General features: G+C 40.8%; 1 pseudogene; it reads right to left on the bottom strand.

Annotated features, from left to right (window-relative positions):
• The window catches only part of LOC120023451, a 127,692-nt pseudogene that overhangs the window by 94,666 nt on the left and 14,949 nt on the right, over positions 1–18,077 (bottom strand).

Below are 18,077 nucleotides of genomic sequence, written 5' to 3'. Positions count from 1 at the left end.
ATGTCGTTCACCTTCGTCTTCGGAAAGCCCACCCTGTTGGTACGAATGGTGCCACAAGCCCACACTTCCCGCTTCCTAAGGTCTGCAAACAGGGTAGGGCTTGTGTAGAAGTTATCCACAAACAGTTTGTAGCCCTTCCCTAGCAGTTGAAAATCCAATAACTCCATTACAGAGTCATAGCCAAGTCCCTTACCGGTAGCAAAACTGTTCTTCCCCTCATAGACAAAAAAATTGCATGTGTAGGCACACACAGAATCAGCCAACACAAACAGCTTGTAACCCCACTTGGTTGGTTTGTTTCGCATGTATTGTTTGAGGCCAATTCTGGCCTTTGAGGCTACCATCCTCTCATCGATTGACACGTTCTGGGCTGGCTGAAAGTACGTCTTGCAGGCCTCAACAATGCTGGAGTAGAGAGGTTTGATTTTGCACAGTCTATCAAACGTTGCTGTGCCTCTCTTCTTGTCATTCGCTTCATCAACCTTTGGGTCACTGATATGAAGCGCCTGTGAAAGAACCAGAAACCTTTTGCAGGACATAACAGTCATGGGGAAAGGCAGTTGGTAGAGTGATGACGTTTTCCAGTAGTCCGTCAGGCTTTTCAGCTTCACCATCCCCATGTAGATGACCAGTGAAAGGTAGCAGAAAAAGTCTGACATGGATATGGGCTTCCATGCTACCTTTTTGCCTGCCTGCTTCTTCTTCCCATACTTATTCGTGTTAGACACGAGCGAATCTACAACGGATTGTGTGAAAAACAACTGAAAAAGCTGAAGGGGGCTGTAAGTTGTGGTCGAGTTCACCTGAGGTCCTGGTTTCCTTTTCGGCCGAAAAGTTGGTTGGGGTGGCTCCACATCATCTTCTAGGACAGTGTGCCAACGCCCTTCTGTCCCTTTGTTAGCAGGTGGCACACTTCCCCTCTTCCGCTTCTTTGTCGGTGCCTTCACACCTGTAGATGGCCCAGAGACAGCAGGGGTCCAGCTGGATGAACAAGTTGGCGCTGGGGGCTCCCAGTCGGAATCAGTGCCACTGTGAATGAAAATGTTCAGTTAGAATAGTTTCACATATGAGCCCTGTATCAACAGGTATAATAAACATATATATAGAGTACAGGGAACATAAAGTGCTGTTCCATTTCACTTTGGCCATTTTGTGGGCCTGCCTCAAATAGGCCATTTCATGTGGGGGTGGGGTGTAGCAACAGACACACGCGCCTCGGCCATGCTCCCTCTAACCTCTAACCGTAATATATAGCCTAATTAGAGAAAGCATGCTGGCTCTGTTGAGATGTATGGGTTTGCTGTTACATTCTACTCCATTCCATTTATATATATATATATATATATACACACACACACACACACAAACATAGGCTATGGGTCGTTCACATACATACAAATGTATCCTCACTCACAATGAATAGCCAACGTGTAATTTACACATTTCATTACCTTTTTATTGCAAATAAAATGTAAAAACAAATAAAATAATATTTTCTATTATTAATTTCAAACAACGGCATTAGCGTGAGAAGAACTTACCAGTCCAAAACAATGTCCTCTCCGTTCAAAAAAATAGGCCTCAGTTTCAGAATCATAGGAGTGATCGCTAATGGAGTCTTCCTCAAAAAACAGTTCTGTATCACTTTCACGATCAATTTCCTCTAAAATGTTGTCTACATTCGTATATCTAGTCTTAGATTTAGCTTTCCCTGACTTATTCGCCATGATGTTGGATAAATAAACAGCTGAAGATGCAAGTTGCCGAAATACTGCTGTGCGTAATAACTTTCGTTCCTTCCAGATCTAAACGCAAAGGTAAAAGACACTCGTTACGCCTGCGTTTCATGTATGGGCTGGTCTTCAAACAAAGAACCATTTGATAGCCAATGAACAGAGGTAAATGGCACTATCTACCCAGCTAGATTTCAAGACGATGAGTGGTCATTGGGTTAAAATACAGTCAATCAACGAGACAGTGGTCATATAATTGGTGCACAATGAGCTCGTTACTCGTTGTCTTCCAATCGTTTTTTTCGGCTCAATACGTCCCGCGAAATGACCCATCAAGTTTGGTTGTTACAAACAAACAGTTGATTGCAAGGAAACCAAACATGACTGGATAATGTCAGGGTATTTAGGTCGGAAATTTTATGAAATGAAATTCAACGACATAAGCGTTCACAAAATGTTTTGTGTTAGGCTATAAAAAATTGATTTAACCAAACAAAAGACCATTCAGTGTGTAACAATGAGCCTTGGGATTGCAAACAGAGCAAAATCTTCAAAGGTAAATGATTTATTTCAACGCAATCTGTGATAATGTTACGCCTGTGCTGGTTGAAAAAGTAGTTTGTTATGGAGCGCTGAGCTCAGATAATCGCACCCTATTCTTTCGCAGTAAATCCTTTTTTAAATCTGACAACGCAGTTGGATTATCAAGATTCTAGGCTTTTGAAGCATGTGAGACACTTGTATTTTCAGGAATGTTTAATATGACTATTTGTGGCGATCACCGTATGTTGTCTATTTTCAAACCCGGATCCGGGATCGGTAGTTAAGAGAAGTTAATTTTACCTCTATTTCTGCTTTTTGTTACTCCTCTCTTTGGCTGGAAAAATGGCTGTATTTTTCTGTGACTTGGCTCTAACCTAACATAATCGTTTGGTGTGCTTTCGTCGTAAAACCTTTTTGAAATCGGACACTTTGGCTGGATTTACAACAGGTGTATCTTTAAAATGGTGTGAAATACTTGTATGTTTGAGGAATTTAAATTATGGGATTTCTGTTTTGAATTTGGCGCCCGGCAGTTTCACTGGCTGTTGACGAGGTGGGACGCTACTGTCCCACATACCCTAGTGAGGTTAACAAGAAATTTGTGGAGTGGTTGAAAAACGAGTTATAATGACTCCAACCTAAGTGTATGTAAACTTCGACTGTGTGTATAAATATATATATATATATATAAATCAAAAAAATATATAAAATGAATATGCGACCATTTAAACAACTGCATTAGCATTAGAAGCAAAAACCTATTTTACTTACTGGTCTAAAAGTGGATCTTTTCCTTCCAAAAACATTTCTTCCACGCTGGAATCATAACTGTGGTCACTCACAGAGTCCTCATCCATTCCTTCTGTGTCACTCTCCTGGTCAATTTCTGCAATAATAACATCAAAATGTTTATACTTGGACTGAGATTTAGCTTTTCCACTCTTAGTGGCCATGTTTAACTTTTTCAGATTTGAGAAGTTTGTAGAAGAGAAGGAACTGCTGTGAAACGTAAACTACAGTGCGTCCTGTTTCCTTTCACCAGAGAATGAACTCTGTTGTGCACAGCTCTAGCATGATGGCTGTTTGTCCTACAAACGGCGTTCACATACTGCTGGAAAGCCCAGCTCATTGGCTATCTAGCTAGGTTTCAAAACGATAGGTGGTCATTGGACCAAGACCCTTCATGGGCTAATTCAGGTGTTGTATAGCCAATACATCATGTAGAATGATGAAACAAGTTTGGTTGCCTTCTAGAGTGTCTGAAGATTGCACAGAAACCGAACTTGACCATGTTAAACAATGTTAGATTTCTAACAAAATTAGATTTCATAAAATTGTTTTGTTGCAAGTTCAGTCGGAATTCATGCAGAATGCTGTTTACAACTATGGATGGTGTTAGGATATACAATACCATTCAAGAGTTCGGGGTCACTTAGAAATGTCCTTGTTTTTGAAAGAAAAGCTATTTTTTTGTCCATTTAAATTAACATCAAATTGATCATAAACACAGTGTAGACATTGTTAATGTTGTAAATGACTATTGTAGCTGGAAATGGCTGATTATCTACATAGGTGTACAGAGGCCCATTATCAGCAACCATCACTCCTGTGTTCCAATGTCACGTAATGTTACCTAATCCAAGTTTATAATTTTAAAAGGCTAATTGATCCATTTTGAGCCTGTAATCAAACCCACAAATGCTGATGCTCCAGACACTCAACTGGTCTAAAGAAGGCCAGTTTTATTGCTTCTTTAAATCAGCATAACAGTTTTCAGCGGTGCTAACATAATTGCAAAAGGGTTTTCTAATGATCAATTAGCCTTTTAAAATTATAAACTTGTATTAGGTAACACAAAGTGCCATTGGAACACAGGAGTGATGGTTGCTGATAATGGGCCTCTGTACGCCTATGTAGATATTCCATAAAACAATCTGCCATTTCCAGCTACAACAGTCATTTACAACATTAACAATGTTTACACTGTATTTCTGATCAATTTGATGTTATTTTATTGGACAAAAAAATTGCCTTTCTTTCAAAAACAAGGACATTTCTAGGTGACCCCAAACTTTTCAACGGTAGTGTATATATAGAAACACACGTTTAAAATGTGTACCAATTGATTGGTCGAAAGAACAGGTGACTAAGTCAAACAAGATGTTTATTAGTCTGTGACAGCCCTACTAGTAAAAGATACCAGTCCATCTTCATGTCAACTAACAGAACTCTGCTGGTTGTCCTGGTAACAGATACCAGTGGGCAGATCGATTGTATTTGTTCAAACTAAACTACAGCACTTACTTTGATGTGTCAAATCTGATCCTTTCTTCTCTTCTCTTCCTCTCACAGTTACACTCAGCCCCGTTGTTTTCCTGCAGTCCACCAGCAGCACAGACAACCTCTTCATACCCAGCAGTGAGGCGCTACCGGGAGAGGCACGACATGGGGACTCCGGGAGGGAGGAAGGGCTAGCATTGTCCTGGTAACCATAAAGAGGGGACAGACACATATAATTATGGATGCTTATGTCACTGTTGACATAAAGTGCTTTACAGAAACCCAGCCCAGACCCCGATTGAGCAAGCTGTATACTAGACCAAACCAAGCTGTACCATCTGGTGTTCTGATCTGGAGTGACTCTTCTCTGCCTCGTCAGCATCAGGATGTTGTTGAGGCTCCCCAGAGGATCCAGGATAGTCATGTCTCTCTCCTGTGTGAACGAGAACATCAAACAGATGGTAAACTTATGACCTTCTATTGCAATTACAGAGTGTTACAAGAGGCATGAATATATGTCTAAAAAGGGCCTAAATTAGCCACTTTAATTATGCCTTTTCTTTTTTTTGTGATCAGTGGTATAAAGTACCTAAGTAAAAAATACTTTAAAGTACGATTTAAGTAGTTTCAGGGAATCTGTACTTTACTATTTTTGACAAATTTTACTTTTACTTCACTATATTCCTAAAGAAAATGATGTACTTTTTACTCCATACATTTTCCCTGACACCCAAAAGTACTCATTACATTTTGAAGGCTTAGCTGGACAGGAAAATGGTCCAATTCACTCACTAATCAAGAGAACATCCCTGGTAATCATCACTGCCTCTGATCTGGCGGACTCACTAAACACACGTTTCAATTGTAGATTGTCTGAGAGTTGGAGTGTGTCCCTGGCTATCCGTAAATGTAATAAAAAAAAAAACTAGAAAATGGCACCATCTGGTTTGCTTAATATAAGGAATTTGAAATTATTTATATACTTTTACTTTTGGTACTTCAGTATATTTGTGACTTTTACTCAGGAAGTATTTTACTAGGTGACTCACTTTTACTTGGGTAATTTTCTATTCAGGTATCTGTACTTTTACTCAAGTATGACAATTGCGTACTTTTCCCACCACTGTGATGCAAATGTTAAAGGGCCGTTCCACAAAATGGGTTCATTTTGCATCCCTTTGATATTTTAAGTATAAATGATGCACTGTATATTATATTTTAAAAGACTGTTATATTAGAATAAGTGCACTTTAATATAGACCACATAGAGAATTCAATAAATATTATTTTGAAGTGCACAAAATATATGTACCAATGGCAGATTGCCCCTTAAACAACTCCTACAGTACTGAACAACATATTAAAGTGCAGAACTTCAGTATAATGCCCCTTAAAAACCACACATTAGTTAAACAACTGCATAGTTTGTGCCCCTGTTTTTAAGTCAGTACTCACTGGAGTTAATCGGATCTTCAGCCTCCCTTTTCACTCCCAAAACGTCTTCCTCCTCTTTTATTGAGATAGCCTCCTCTTCCTCTTTTACTCCAAAAGGTTCTTCCTCTTCTTTCACTACATTCTCTTCTTTCAATTTTACGGCATCTTCCTCCTTTTTGATTCTGAAAGCGTCTACCTCTTTTTCCACTTTGACAACCTCTTTCCCATATTCCTCTTTCACTGTCATATCATCCTCTTGTTTCTCCTTTTTCATTCTTCAAGCTTCTTTGCCTCCTTTCACCAGAGTTTCTTTCTCCGTCTAGATTTGTGCGTTTATGCTCCGGGAAATTAGCCTAGTGCAGTATCAATGTAACACATTTGCTAATTTAACAAGCAAATTACGTTTATAAATGAACCAGTAGATAGGTAAACAGAATTATGTTCGAAACACTAAGAGTAATATACACAAGAATGGTCTAAAGAGTTTTAGGTTTGCTAGCAAAGCTCCGCGTGGTTAAACCAGAAGCCTTTTGTCGCTGTTGAAGAAGCCTCCTGTCCCGTCCACTAGAATATACGTCACGCAAGAAGCATCACCTGAAAAACTCGCCTTCTGCTGACTGGAGTGGGTAACGCAGTTTGGAAACAATAGTTACTACACTTTTGTATTGGAAAGAACGTCATAATAATTTAACAATAAGCTGATATATTTTCTCTTACGTCTTACAAATAATACCGTCCTGTATACAGACGTAGAAGCTTAATAGTGTAATAATAATAGCGACCCTGGGTTTATAATTGCGGAAATTGATCCTGCCGTACGAGCATGCTTTTGCGGCACAGTCGATAGGGCGCCGGACCTCGGGCTAGAAGGTCGAGGGTTCGAGACCTGCTCCCTACTGTTTCATTACAATATGAATATGTAAATGTTGAATAAATACTTATATGATTAGGTAGTGTTTTAATACACATTTGCTCTGTTCATTTTTTACATTCGTTTTTATTTAGATGTGACGGTACTATTCCCTTAAAGCTACGCTCTTTAAGATACAAATCATCCTGTAAACCAGGGGTGGGCAACTCCAGTCCTCGGGGCCTGATTGATGTCACACTTTTTCTCCCTCCCTAGCAAACACAGCTGATTAATCAAATTGCATTCTAAACTGAAGATCATGAATTGTTGATTATTGGAGTCAGGTGTGTTAGCTGGGGCTGGGGCAAAACTGTGACACTAATCAGGCCCTCGAGGACTGGAATTTCCCAACCCCGCTGTAAACAATAGAGCAAATGCATCACATTGAAATAGCACTTGATTATCTGTAGTGCTTTACACTGAGTCTACAAAACATTAAGAACACCTGCTCCTTCCATGACTTAGACTGACCAGGTGAATCCAGGCTAAAGCTATGATCCCAAGTTAAATGCACTTCAATCAGTGTAGATGAAGGGGGGAGACAGGTTAAATAAGGATTTTTAAGCCTTGAGACAAATGAGACATGGATTGTGTATGTGTGCCATTCAGTGGGTGAATGGGCAAGACAGAATATTTAAGTGTCTTTGAATAGGGTATGGTAGTAGGTGCCAGGTGCACCGGTTTGTGTCAAGAACTGCAAAGTTGCTGGGTTTTTCCAGCTCAACAGTTTCCCATGTGTACCAAGAATGGCCCACCACCCTAACAGTGGCGGTCAGTGCCATTTAAAATGAGGCAGGATGATTTGTTTTTTCATGAGCATGGCCTTAATTGTATTACACCATATTAGATGAGTGTCATTCATATTTCACTCACCCTGTTCAATGTAACAGCAATAGGTTTAGGCTACTACATGATACTAACATTCCCCCTATACCCATCCTGAGGTTGCTACAACCCCACCTATGAATTAAAGTTTACAATGTAGGTGCAGACAGGTCGAGAGCAAATTTGAGGTGACATACAGTGAAACATGGACAGACAGTGACACATTCAATACGGCCTTGCACACTCTTGCCTATATCTAGCTGATCTAGGGTGTAGTCATTAGTCCAACAGTTGCAAACGAGAGTTTCTATTGGACGAATTCAGGTATGTTTATCTCCGTTTTGTTCCGTTTAAGAAATGTTTTTCAACAACAATCGGAGGAATGTGTGGTCTGTCATGAAGTTTAAGTAGCCTATATTTGATGTGATATATTCCTTTACACACTGGGAGAAGAATGTGTGTTCTCTCATGAACTTTAAGTAACCTATATTTGATGTGATATATTCCTTTCGAGACAGGATTGTGTCACGGATCTGGGGAAGTGGACCAAAGCATTTCTGCAGCATTGCAGGTCCCAAAAAACACAAGGGCCTCGATCATTCTTAAAAGGAAGTAGTTTGGAACCACCAAGACCCACCAAGACTCTTCGGAGGAGAAGGGCCTTGGTCAGGGAGGTGACTAAGAACCCGATGGTCACTGACAGAGCACCAGAGTTCCTCTGTGGAGATGGGAGAACCTTCCAGAAGGACAACCATCTCTGCAGCACTCCACCAATCAGGCCTTTATGGTAGAGTAGCCAGATGGAAGCCGCTCCTCAGTAAAAGGCACATGACAGCCCACTTGTAGTTTGCCAAAAGGCACCCAAAGGACTCTCAGACCATGAGAAACAAGATTCTTTAGTCTGATGAAACCAAGATTGAACTCTTTGGCCTGAATTCCAAGCGTCACGTCTGGAGGAAACCTGGCATCATTCCTACGGTGAAGCAAAGTGGTGGCAGCATCATGCTGTGGGGTTGTTTTTCAGCGGCAGGGACTGGGAGACTCGTCAGGATTGAGGGAAAGATGAACGGAGCAAAGTACAGAGAGATCCTTGATGAAAACCTGCACCAGAGCGCTCAGGACCTCAGACTGGGACAAAGGTTCACCTTCCAACAGGACAACAACCCTAAGCACATAGCCAAGACAAAGCTGAAGTGGCTTCGGGACAAGTCTAGGAATGTCCTTGAGTGGCCCAGACAAAGCCCAGACTTGAACCTGATCGAACATCTCTGGAGAGACCTGAAAATAGGTGTGCAGCAATGCTCCCAATCCAACCTGACAGAGCTTTAGAGGATCTGCAGAGAATGAGAGAAACTCCCCAAATACAGGTGTGCCAAGCTTGTAGCGTCATAACCAAGAAGACTCGAGGCTGAAAATTAGGAAAATAATTAGGCTGTATAGAGCTTGATTAAACACGTTTCCATTCAAAGTTTTTATGTGAATAAAGTCATAACGTATAAAACTTCTCACGACAGATGTGATGGAAACAGGTTTTCAGAAGACTGAGTTGATGATAAGTCTTGGAAAGCCATTCTGGTGTGTCTTTTGCGTAAACATTTGTGTGATTGTCCCTCAGAAAAATAAAACCCTGTTCCATAAAACCTGAACTTTAGTCACTGTTACTAGTCATCTACCACCCAGTACTCCACCCTGTATTCTAGTCAAGGCTCATCCTATATAACTACTGCTGTTCACACCTTTTATATTCATATACGCTCCATAATGTCTATACACAACATCATATTTTTTTTTATTTCACCTTGATTTAACCAGGTAGGCAAGTTGAGAACAAGTTCTCATTTACAACTGCGACCTGGCCAAGATAAAGCAAAGCAGTTCGACACATACAACCACACAGAGTTACACATGGAGTAAAACAAACATACAGTCAATAATACAGTAGAAAAATAAGTCTATATACAATGTGAGCAAGTGAGGTAAGATAAGGGAGGTGAAGGCAAAACAAAAAAAATTCAATAAATATACATTGTAAACAAACGGTATATATTTATATTCCAGACTCTGACATTAATCGTTCTACTATTTCTATATTTCTAAATCCTTAAAATACATTGTGGGGATATGCATGTATTGTTTTGTTAGATATTACTGCACTGTTTCACTACACCTGCGATATCAGAGAAATATGTGTATGAGACCAATAACATTTAATTTGATTTGATCTGTGGTCAGATGTGTGCAGACAACAGATGGTGTTTATGGTGCAGAGGACTGTGGACTCAGTGGAGGACATCCCAGCCACTTGGCAGTGTTGACATAACAACAATACACGGGACGAGACCCGTAATGACAATACACGGGACGAGACCCGTAATGACAATACACGGGACGAGACCCGTAATGACAATACACGGGACGAGACCCGTAATGACAATACACGGGACGAGACCCGTAATGACAATACACGGGACGAGACCCGTTACGACAATACACGGGACGAGACCCGTAATGACAATACACGGGACGAGACCCGTAATGACAATACACGGGACGAGACCCGTAATGACAATACACGGGACGAGACCCGTAATGACAATACACGGGACGAGACCCGTAATGACAATACACGGGACGAGACCCGTAATGACAATACACGGGACGAGACCCGTAATGACAATACACGGGACGAGACCCGTAATGACAATACACGGGACCAGACCCGTAATGACAATACACGGGACCAGACCCGTAATGACAATACACGGGACGAGACCCGTAATGACAATACACGGGACGAGACCCGTAATGACAATACACGGGACCAGACCCGTAATGACAATACACGGGACGAGACCCGTAATGACAATACACGGGGCGAGACCCATTACGACAATACACGGGACGAGACCCGTAATGACAATACACGGGGCGAGACCCATTACGACAATACACGGGACGAGACCCGTAATGACAATACACGGGACGAGACCCGTAACGACAATACACGACGAGACCTGTAACGACAATACACGGGACGAGACCCGTAACAACAATACACGGGACCAGACCCGTAACGACAATACATGGGACGAGACCCGTAACAACAATACACGGGACCAGACCCGTAACGACATTACACGGGACCAGACCCGTAACGACAATACACGGGACGAGACCCGTAATGACAATACACGGGACGAGACCCGTAATGACAATACACGGGACGAGACCCGTAACGACAATACACGGGACGAGACCCTTAAAGACAATACACGGGACGAGACCCGTAATGACAATACACGGGACGAGACCCGTAATGACAATACACGGGACGAGACCCGTAATGACAATACACGGGGCGAGACCCATTACGACAATACACGGGACGAGACCCGTAATGACAATACACGGGACGAGACCCGTAACGACAATACACGACGAGACCTGTAACGACAATACACGGGACGAGACCCGTAACAACAATACACGGGACCAGACCCGTAACGACAATACATGGGACGAGACCCGTAACAACAATACACGGGACCAGACCCGTAACGACATTACACGGAACCAGACCCGTAACGACAATACACGGGACGAGACCCGTAATGACAATACACGGGACGAGACCCGTAATGACAATACACGGGACGAGACCCGTAACGACAATACACGGGACGAGACCCTTAAAGACAATACACGGGACGAGACCCGTAATGGCAATACACGGGACGAGACCCTTCATGGCAATACTTGGGACGAGACCCAAAATGACAATACACGGGACGAGACCCGTAATGACAATACAAAAAAATATATCTTATATCTTGTTTTATAGATTGCACAAAAATAATTAATGATTGATTGATTGTATGTACCTTGTATGGTGTATCTGATGTTAAGCTGTCTTTAAAAAAACACATATTTATGAGTTAGTTAATTAAGATGCTGAGTTTGAGTTTTAGGCTGGGTTTCTGTCAAGATGTTAAGCTGTCTTTTAAAAACCATATTGATGAGTTAGTTAATTAAGATGCTGAGTTGGGGTTTTAGGCTGGGTTTCTGTATAGACATTAAGCTGTCTTTTAAACACATATTGATGAGTTAGTTAATTAAGATGCTGAGTTGGTGTTTTAGGCTGGGTTTCTGTATAGACATTAAGCTGTCTTTTAAACACATATTGATCAGTTAGTTAATTAAGATGCTGAGTTGGTGTTTTAGGCTGGGTTTCTGTATAGACATTAAGCTGTCTTTTAAACACATATTGATCAGTTAGTTAATTAAGATGCTGAGTTGGTGTTTTAGGCTGGGTTTCTGTATAGACATTAAGCTGTCTTTTAAACACATATTGATCAGTTAGTTAATTAAGATGCTGAGTATTAAAAGGGTCTTCTATAGAAATAGGTCAGGCCTCTTGCTTAATAGTACAAAGCAGATCATTCAATCGATGTTCTTACTGGTCCTAGACTATGGTGACATCATCACAGTGGGGCAAAAAAGTATTTAGTCAGCCACCAATTGCGCAAGTTCTCCCACTTAAAAAGATGAGAGAGGCCTGTAATTTTCATCATAGGAACACTTCAACTATGACAGACAAAATGAGAAAAGAAAATCCAGAAAATCACATTGTAGGATTTTTAATGAATTTATTTGCAAATTATGGTGGAAAATAAGTATTTGGTCACCTACAAACAAGCAAGATTTTCTGGCTCTCACAGACCTGTAACTTCTTCTTTAAGACGCTCCTCTGTCCTCCACTCGTTACCTGTATTAATGGCACCTGTTTGAACTTGTTATCAGTATAAAAGACACCTGTCCACAACCTCAAACAGTCACACTCCAAACTCCACTAGGGCCAAGACCAAAGAGCTGTCAAAGGACACCAGAAACAAAATTGTAGACCTGCACCAGGCTGGGAAGACTGAATCTGCAATAGGTAAGCAGCTTGGTTTGAAGAAATCAACTGTGGGAGCAATTATTAGGAAATGGAAGACATACAAGACCACTGATAATCTCCCTCGATCTGGGGCTCCACGCAAGATCTCACCCCGTGGGGTCAAAATGATCACAAGAACGGTGAGCAATAATCCTAGAATCACACGGGGGGACCGAGTGAATGACCTGCAGAGAGCTGGGACCAAAGTAACAAAGCCTACCATCAGTAACACACTACGCCGCCAGGGACTCAAATCCTGCAGTGCCAGACGTGTCCCCCTGCTTAAGCCAGTACATGTCCAGGCCCGTCTGAAGTTTGCTAGAGAGCATTTGGATGATCCAGAAGAAGATTGGGAGAATGTCATATGGTCAGATGAAACCAAAATAGAACTTTTTTGGTAAAAACTCAACTCGTCGTGTTTGGAGGACAAAGAATGCTGAGTTGCATCCAAAGAACACCATACCTACTGTGAAGCATGGGGGTGGAAACATCATGCTTTGGGGCTGTTTTTCTGCAAAGGGACCAGGATGACTGATCCGTGTAAAGGAAAGAATGAATGGGGCCATGTATCGTGAGATTTTGAGTGAAAACCTCCTTCCATCAGCAAGGGCATTGAAGATGAAACGTGGCTGGGTCTTTCAGCATGACAATGATCCCAAACACACCGCCCGGGCAACGAAGGAGTGGCTTCGTAAGAAGCATTTCAAGGTCCTGGAGAGGCCTAGCCAGTCTCCAGATCTCAACCCCATAGAAAATCGTTGGAGGGAGTTGAAAGTCTGTGTTGCCCAGCAACAGCCCCAAAACATCACTGCTCTAGAGGATATCTGCATGGAGGAATGGGCCAAAATACCAGCAACAGTGTGTGAAAACCTTGTGAAGACTTACAGAAAACGTTTGACCTCTGTCATTGCCAACAAAGGGTATATAACAAAGTATTGAGATAAACTTTTGTTATTGACCAAATACTTATTTTCCACCATAATTTGCAAATAAATTCATTAAAAATCCTACAATGTGATTTTCTGGATTTTTTTTTCTCATTTTGTCTGTCATAGTTGAAGTGTACCTATGATGAAAATTACAGTCTTCTCTCATCTTTTTAAGTGGGAGAACTTGCACAATTGGTGGCTGACTAAATACTGTTTTGCCCCACTGTATATGAATGCAGCTGCCACTTCATTAAAGCCATTAGATGCATTTGACCATAGTGCACTTTGTTTTATTATGGGTACAGGTTCAGTACACATCCCTGTATTCTCCATCAGGAAGTAGGCTTGACCCTCTTTGTGGTCACGTAGGTCCATTCATTGCTCTCTTTGCATTTATAAAGCTCTTTGACAGTAACTCCCTCTGTAGCTAACATCTACAATAACCATTAGAGGTAAGAGTTGGTGTTATCAGACACAGTTTCAGGGATGGCTAGCTCTGGGAATTCCTTTGGTCTGTACAGAGTTAGGTAAATCAGCTCTTTGCACCTTACTTGTGGAATAATCTCCAAACTTCTCTAAAAGTTGATGTTTTGGTGCCTCTGGGTTAATTCAGACTGCTGAATGAGGAGCTGTTACAATTTACTTACAAAACCTTTAAAGGAGTTAATGAAACCATTCAGTCATGGATGTATGTAAACATATTTACCAGGTATTGCTTGTTACAGAAGACTACTGTTGTACATTGAATAGCCATTCATCACTGTTACACCTCCTTGATGTGATGGTTTTCTATGTCTGTACATAGTGTGAATAGTGGTTTCCAAAAAGTTATTTCTCCCTAAACCAGAATGTTAAATGACCTTTATGATCTTTTGTAACACTACTACTTTGGGGTTCTAATCCCCCTCTGTCAACATCCACACTGTGAACACATCTTTAATTCATGAACCTTCACTATCTTCATCCCTAAACCAGCAACAATAACTATTGTCTATTGTTATTCTCAATGACCTTCCTGGCCATATGAAAGCCAAGCTAAATAGAATGTTGGCGTCAGTTTTTTATGTCTTTGGTTATGCAAACATTTGTTTATTATATTATATTTTCTCATTAAGATGAATGTTGTTTTAATTCTATATGGGTCACGCCTGGCTTTGGTCATGTGTTTTCTTATGGGTCAATCATTTTAATTCGAATATAGCAATTACGGTGTCTCCTCAATCACTTCCAGTGCCTTTGGAAAGTATTCAGACCCCTTGACTTTGTCCACATTTTGTTATGATACAGTCTTATTCTAAAATGGATTAAATGAAACTATTTCCTCAGAAATCTACACACAATACCCCATAATGACAAAGCGATAAAATACTTTTAGACATTTTAGCAAATTTATTAAAAACAAAAAACATACATATTATTTACATAAGTTTTCAGACCTGAATTGAGCTCAGATGCATGTTTCCATTGATCATCCTTGAGATATATCTACAACTTGATTGGAGTCCACCTGTGGTAAATTCAATTATTATTGGGTATTGTGTGTCGATTGATGAGGAAAAATTTAAAGTAATACATTTTAGAATAAGCTGTAATGTAACAAAATGTGGAAAAAGTCAAGGGGTCTGAATACTTTCCGAATGCACTGTACAAACATCCCATTGAATATTCACCCCACTTTTGAAAAGCTCCATGAGGAAGAAAGGATTCCCAGATGATCTTTTAGATGTTCTGTCTTCAGGATGTTCTGGGTTAATGGCTGCTGGAGAGGGGAGGGGCAGTTGAGTGAGCTGGGGCCTTTTATTGCCCTGCCCCTGGGAGCCTCTCAGCTTGTGACATGATGAGAGAGAGTGAGAGATGGCCTACCTGTAAGATATTTTGTGCTATTAACGTACTTCTGTTTGAAGAGGTTTTTGACCATTCAGGGACATAATCTATAATTTATATTCTACGTTTAGTTTTTCAAGGTTTCTGATTGTCGCTGTTTTTCTGGTTTTCGCTTCCAAAATCACACTGTTAATAGAAAAACAACAACATTGGATGTTCTAAGTCCACAACAATAATTAAACCACATCAGGAGACCACTTTTGAAGTCTGAGAAAAATATTTGAGATATCTGAGAAGATATTTTCATTTTTTGGGTGTAGATAACGACAACTTGCAGGCAGTAGGGTCAGAATAACTATGGCAAAAATGAATACAAATTATACCACCAGATGAGCCTTGGTCAATTTAGCTCGGAATATGCCACCCTCTTCAATCTGTCACCTAATCCTGCCTAATGGGCAGGTCAGCCCTGGAGGAAAGTATTGGCTGTAAGAAGGAGGAGAAAACATAACATCTGGTTGTTTTTAAATTACTTCTTATGACATTGTTTGCCAGAATAAACATTGTAATGGGGATTTTTTCCCAGTCTGCGTTACCTACTCCAGACAGCAGACGGCGATATGAGTCTTTCAGTTGATGGTTCTTGTGTGACGTATAATATAGTGGACGGGACGGGAGGATTCTTCAACAGCGACAAAAGGCTTCTGATTCACCCACCGCGGTGGTTTGCTAGCGAACATAAAACCGAAACATTTAAGATCTTTAGACCAATCTTGTGTATATTAATCTTAGTGTTTTAGAACATCATTCTGCTTACGTATCTACTTGTTCATTTAAACGCAATTTGCTTATTACATTAGCAAATGTGTTACATTGGTACTGCACTAGGCTAATCTCCCTGAGCATTTTTATTTTTTATTTATTTCACCTTTATTTAACCAAGTAGAGTAGTTGAGAACAAGTTCTCATTTACAACTGCGACCTGGCATGAGCTCACTAAATTAGACGGAGAAAGAAGCTCTGATGAAAGGAGAGGAAGAAGCTTTCAGGATGAAAAAGGAGGAAGAGGAGGCGATCACATTGAAAGAAGAAGAGGATGATATTACAGTGAAAGAGGAAGATGGGAAGGTTGTCAAAGTGGAAGAGGAGGAGGTAGAAGCTTTCAGAATCAGAAAGGAGGAAGATGCCATAACAATACAAGAAGAGAATGTAGTGAAAGAAGAGGAAGAACCTTTTAGAGTAAAAGAGGAAGAGGAGGCTATCTCAATAAAAGAGGAGGAAGACGTTTTGGGAGTGAAAAAGGAGGAGACAGAATATCAGATTAACACCAGTGAGTACTGTCTTAAAAACAGGGGCACAAGCTATGCAGTTGTTGAACTAATGTGTGGTTTTAAAGGGGCATTCTACTGAAGTTCTACACTTGAATATGTTGTTCAGTACTGTAGGAATTGTTAAAGGTGTAATCTGCCATTGATACATATATTTTTGGGACTTTTAAATGAGATATATTGAATTCTCCAGGTAGTCTATATTAAAGTGCACTTCATCTAATATAACAGGCTTTTAAAATGCAATATTGATGCATAATTTCCTACTTAAAATGTCAAAGGGACGTAAACGGCATCCATTTTGTGGAACGACCCTTTAACATTTGCATCAAAAACAACATTTTAGGAAATCATGATGAAAGTGGCCATTTTAGACATATGCATGCCTCTTGTAAGACTCTAAGATTGCAATAGATGGTCATAAGTTTACCATCTGTTTGATGTTGTCATTCACACAGGAGAGAGACATGACTATTGTGGATCCTCTGGGGAGCCTCAACAACATCCTGATGCTGACGAGTCAGAGAAGAGTCTCTCCAGATCAGAACACCAGATGGTACAGCTTGGTCTGGTCTAATATACAGCTTGCTCTATCTGGGTCTGGGCTGCGTTTCTGTAAAGCACTTCATGACAACAGTGGCATCAGCATCCATAATGATATGTGTCTGTGTCCCCTCTTTATGGTTACCAGGACAACGCTAGCCCTTCCTCCCTCCCGGAGTCCCCATGTCGTGCCTCTCCCGGTAGCACCTTACTGCTGGGTATGAAGAGGTTGTCTGTGCTGCTGGTGGACTGCAGGAAAACAACGGGGCTGAGTGGAACTGTGAGAGGAGGAGAAGAGAAGAAAGGATCAGATTTGACTCATCAAAGTAAGTGCTGTAGTTTAGTTTGAACAAATACAATAGATCTGCCCACTGGTATCTGTTACCAGGACAACCAGCAGAGTTCTGTTGACAGGAAGATAGACTGGTATCTGTTACCAGGACAACCAGCAGAGTTCTGTTAGTTGACATGAAGATAGACTGGTATCTGTTACCAGGACAACCAGCAGAGTTCTGTTGACAGGAAGATAGACTGGTATCTGTTACCAGGACAACCAGCAGAGTTCTGTTAGTTGACAGGAAGATAGACTGGTGGATATGGATGTTATGAATATCATAACACTGAAAAAGGATTCTGCCAATGAAAAGAGAGAAACCAATAGACCATATTAAACCCTAATGAAAGTTAGCTTTAGAGAGAAAGTTTGATCTGATGTTAGGTGCATGTTTTACAAAAACATTTTCTCAAAACATTATAGATGTTACATTGTCTGTCCCAGTCAACCCCCCCTAT

This window comes from Salvelinus namaycush, chromosome 2 (assembly GCF_016432855.1).
Source record: "Salvelinus namaycush isolate Seneca chromosome 2, SaNama_1.0, whole genome shotgun sequence".
Taxonomy (NCBI): Eukaryota; Metazoa; Chordata; class Actinopteri; order Salmoniformes; family Salmonidae; genus Salvelinus; species Salvelinus namaycush.
The sequence above is the reverse complement of the archived record's forward strand: the minus strand, read 5'-3'. Positions and strand labels throughout refer to the sequence as shown.